The following is a 5,359-nucleotide window of genomic DNA, read 5'->3' as shown; positions in this document are numbered from 1 at the left end:
TGTTTCCTAGCGGGTGGGCTTTGAGATAGGAGTTACCCTAAAAAAGTACCTCATTTAGCCCATAAATTCCCGTGAAAAACCCACATGGTATAAAAAAAAAGGCAGCAGAGATTATTTTAGCCTTGTTCTCAAGAGTGTTTCTCCTTTCCGTTATGTAGAAATACTGTTATTCTGTAATTGTCCCTTTGAAAATCAGTGTCACTTGTACTGTAATCTTTTGTAGGTAATCGAGGTGAAAGTAGAAATGTTTCAGAATATTATACTTAATTTCCCTTTAACAATTTTCCTTACTTGTACAATCTTTCATGATCAAAACTCACACGCACATCTGTTCTCCTTCTATTTCTTCACGTCAACACACCTGGGAGCACCTGTATAGTGACACCCCTCTCTAACTCTTCCCCCGGTGACGCCCTCTGGAGCAGGGTCCTTAATATATCACCTTCAAGCACTGCTGAGTCGCAAGAGGCCGATGCCTTGTGGGATTGAACGAAGAGCAGAGAAAGCGCGAAGAAAAAAATGACAAAAGGTAACATGTCTTCTTTGTGTTTTCCCTTTTCTTTTTATCGTTTTTGTTTTTGTTCCAGGACAAATGTAATTACAGTTTTATATTTTAGATCTCTCTCTCTCTCTCTCTCTGTGTGTGTGTGTGTGTGTGTGTGTGTGGGGTGTGTGTGCGTCTATGCGTGTGTGTAATTCACTGTTTGATCTGCTGCAGTCTCTGATGAGACAGCCAGACGTTACCCTACGGTAGCTCATTGTTTCCGATCTTCGGATAGGCCTGAGACCAGGCACACACCACACACCGGGACAACAAGGTCACAATTCCTCGATTTACATCCCGTACCTACTCACTGCTAGGTGAACAGGGGCTACACGTGAAAGGAGACACACCCAAATATCTCCACCCGGCCGGGGAATCGAACCCCGGTCATCTGGCTTTTGAAGCCAGCGCTCTAACCACTGAGCTACCGGGCCGTGTGTGTGTGTGTGTGTGTGTGTGTGTGTGTGTGTGTGTGTGTGTGTGTTTTATGGTGCGTAGTTATTCTAATTTCATAATGATACCTAGTTAACTTTTTTACTGTTATATATTTCCCTCGTAGTCATTTAGGTAATTGCACTTATATGGATGACCTGTATTTGAAATGATCTCGGTTTCCTGTTCAGCAAGTCCCGTTTAGAGGCAACTGATTGGAATGCAGCGCTGTAATGGCTTGATTTGTGCTCAGTGGTGATTGATTAATGACGCCTTGGGCTAGTGGTGTTGGTAGAGAGAGAGAGAGAGAGAGAGAGAGAGAGAGAGAGAGAGAGAGAGAGAGAGAGATTATTGTTATTGCAATTATTCTTATTTTTATTATTATTGTCAGTATCGTCATTATTAATATTATTATTATTATAATTATTATTATTATTATTATTATTATTATTATTATTATTATTATTATTATTATTATTATTATTATTATTATTATTATTATTGCTATCATTACTACTATTATTTTCATTATCACTATTATGATTGTTGTTATTATTCTTATCATCAATGCTGTTATCAGTATTATGACTTACTGACAAAATCTTTCCAAGTGCTTAAAAATGCTTAGAAATATATCACAATAAAACAATAAAAACAATACAATAATATTTCAAATATTGTCCAGAGAGAGAGAGAGAGAGAGAGAGAGAGAGAGAGAGAGAGAGAGAGAGAGAGAGAGAGAGAGAGAGAGAGAGAGAGAGAGAGAGAGAGAGAGAGAGTGAGAGACAGACAAATAGACACACAGGCAGAGACAGAAACAGACAAACAGACAGACAGAATACTAACTGGCTGAGACAAATAGAAAGACTGCCACACAAACAGACTGACAGGAAAAGAAACCGAGTTAAGAACAAACAGGCAAACCTAACGGCCAGCCAACCAGCCAGTCAGACAAACAAACAGACAGACAGCAGAAAAAAATGGTGGAAAGAGGTAAAATGTTCAGAGAATATAACATAGAAAGATTATTGCAAAGAGGAGTGGGAGAGGAAAGAATATGAGACGAAAGATGGACACAGAGAAGGAGGACAAGTAAGGAGGAGGGAGAGAAAAAAGATGCGTAGGACGAGAAGGCAAGAAAGAGAAAAGAGGAGGCGGCGGCTGAAGAGGATGACAAGGAGGAGGAAGAGGAGGAGGAGTAGGAGGAGAAGAAAGAAAGAAGAGGAGAGAAAAAGGAGTGCACCATGAGAGAAAGAGGCAGAAAAGGAAGTCAAGAGGCGAGAGAAGAACTTAGATTTATGTAGATTGTGACGAAAAGAAACTTGCTTTTCTCACTTCGACCTTGTTTTGTACCAGTGTAGAAATTTTCGTTTCACTGCATCATGAGAGAGAGAGAGAGAGAGAGAGAGAGAGAGAGAGAGAGAGAGAGAGAGAGAGAGAGAGAGAGAGAGAGAGAGAGAGTGTGTGTGTGTGTGTGTGTGTAAAGAATATCAAACTCCACAACCTGACTTTTTATTTGTTCTCATTTTGTCACAAGTTAGGTTTGTGTGTGTGTGTGTGTGTGTGTGTGTGTGTGTGTGTGTGTGTGTGTGTGTGTGTGTGTGTGTGTGTGTGTGTGTGTGTGTCTGCTCTACTCAAGCCATAAAAGTGTGTGGAGAACATCGGAGTGAATGACGTAACTTGAGAACTTTTTCTTCTTTCACCTCCATGCGTTCAGCTTCTTTTTTATTCTTCCCTTCGTTACGTATCGACAATTGTCTTGAATGACTTGTTCAATTTCGATATAATTTCTTAATGATCCTCTGCGTTACCCTAGATAACAATATGACTAGAAAGAACAAATGTACAGTAAAGTCTAATAGTGAGACAATCCAGGCCATATCAATTTAAGAGTAATGTGAACGTACATGAATTTACGAGATGATTAAACCTCAATCATTCACTATCTCTTCTTTCCATAGTCATCGTTAGACACGCTATGCAAAATTCAGCCACATTTTTCATACATTTTTTGCATATTCACACATTCTTATTTCTCCATATCATGAATATATATAACTCCTTCTTTTGTTGAGATATTCACCATTCTTTAGGAACATTCCACGATCACCGCAATTATCTACCCTTTCTATTCACTATGATAGAACTTTTGTAGCCTTAATACTAAAATGGAGTCCGGCTCAGGGAAGAGAGAGAGAGAGAGAGAGAGAGAGAGAGAGAGAGAGAGAGAGAGAGAGAGAGAGAGAGAGAGAGAGAGAGAGAGAGAGAGTAATTTGCCGTTCTCCCGAAAAAAAAGATAAAAGGAAAGATATCCGAAAGAGAAGTCAATTTAGTTCCGGAGGTGTCTCGATATTCCTCTCTTGAAGCAGTTTAAGTAATAGGAAGAAAGGAAAACAGAAATAGGGAGAAATCTAGCGTTCAAAATTGGAAGGGATGAAACAGTGAAGATTTGAGTAGACTTCTTGCATTAGTGAAATGGGGAGCAGGGAATGAGAGAAAGTTGAAAATCCTGTGAGGCGAGGTATGCAATAAACAGATTTAGAAGAGTAGGAACCATGGATATTACAGCAGAAGTTTGCAGCTGAGTGTGAGAACTTGTACTCACTTAAAGGAGGGGAGTTGTTGATGAGGCGAAATACTTTTTCTCTTTTCTTTTCTTTTTTAACTGCAACCTTGTACTCACTACTGCTTGCTGAGACTGCCTCAAGTACACGGTTATTCCGCCTTACATATTGCCACCACTCACTCCTCCATCTTCCGAGAACATTCCTCACAAATACGCTCGCATACTCTCGAAATCCACGCCATTCTACAAAGCACCAGAACAACTTGAAATGGATACACTTATTCCTTGCCTTGTCTAACAAATCCACACGCGTATTAGTGTCATATACGTGAAAAAATAAATAATGGACTAATTGCTGCAATGTAAGCATCACATGGAGCTGAAATATACCTTGATCTTCGTAAAAACTTTCATACACTTCTTTGCCTAACAATCCTTCCACACACAACCGTTTCTGCAGTGTAATTAACAATGGCAAAACAAGAAATTTTTCGAGGCTGCGGAGAAACAGGTAGAGTTTCACATCAAAGGCTCGCGTGGCCCAGACCTTTAATGAGTGTCCCAAAAGCGTGGCAGTGGTGTGCGTGCTGCTGCTGCGCCAGAGTTCATGTTTGGTTAAGTTACTTGCTGTTGACTGCTAACACACACACACACACACACACACACACACACACACACACACACACACACACACACACACACACACACACACACACACACACACACACACACAAAAAAAGGCTAGGACAATAAGTGATAGAGGGAAAGAATGTACATTAACGGAACGAAAGGCTGGGTAAATAAACAACACATACAAGTATAGTTGAGGATCTAAGTAGATGTAGGTAAACACACACACACACACACACACACACACACACACACACACACACACACACACACACACAAACGGCTAACCTCTCCTCTCTCCTCGTTATTTTTTCCTCCTTCTATTTGTGCACGAGTTTGAGTAAATGATGGCAGGTGTACAAAAAGATAAGTTGTAAGTAATGATTCGTGAACACGGTAATTGCAGGTGATTATTTGTTACTTACGTCTTTATAAGAGAGCAATGAACGTTCGGGAATGAATAACAAAAAAATAAGCAAGGAATATACGAAGAAGGATACACTTTCATCTACTCTTTTTTTTTTTTTATGTACTGGATGAAATATTTCCTACCTTCAAGTATATAGACGCGGTATAGCCTTTACTTTCGGCTTGACTGTATGGCGTACTGCAAAAAATATCTGCGAGGGACAAAATTTTTCTTTAGTGAATTCTTCATTTGTTTTTGTGGTACATGATGAATTAATAAATAAAAAGAAAGAAAAAAATTAGTTGGCAGTATGATAGAAATAGAAAAGGAAATTGTCAATAATGCTTTGTGGTGTATTTGCGTTCAGACTCGGTAAATATTGATTGCAAGGATCATCAAATAGAGTAAATAAATGATAAATAGAAATCATAATTATCAAAGCTGGTGCGGCTAACTAATGTAATACGGACAGCGATGGGAAGGTATGAACATTCCAATTACTGGTTATGGGAAGCCCAGGGACATTCTGAACCAAGAAAAGTTGTAGCTACATTATCGGGAAGACCTGTTCGTCCACTCGCTCTCTCATACCCTCGTTCGACCAGTAACGTTTGACAGTTGTGAAAAGAAGAAAACCCTAGCTTAACCCACAGAATAGCATCCACAAACGATTCCATTATAACACCCACGCCCTCGTTCTTAAGGACACGCACGAAGGAGTATTTAAGGACAAGAGGAATGAATAACAAATGAGAGATAACAAGGATCATAACTACAC

General features: G+C 39.6%; 1 non-coding gene across 1 annotated transcript; it reads right to left on the bottom strand.

Moving 5' to 3' along the window:
• Nucleotides 1-904: 904 nt before the first annotated feature.
• Nucleotides 905-978, bottom strand: Trnal-caa. The gene has a single exon. It is a non-coding gene; the product is annotated as a tRNA-Leu (tRNA).
• Between the last annotated feature and the right edge of the window lie 4,381 nt (nt 979-5,359).

Source organism: Portunus trituberculatus, chromosome 25 (assembly GCF_017591435.1).
Source record: "Portunus trituberculatus isolate SZX2019 chromosome 25, ASM1759143v1, whole genome shotgun sequence".
Classification (NCBI taxonomy): Eukaryota; Metazoa; Arthropoda; class Malacostraca; order Decapoda; family Portunidae; genus Portunus; species Portunus trituberculatus.
Note: the sequence above shows the minus strand (reverse complement) of the source record. Positions and strands in the feature narration are given on the sequence as shown.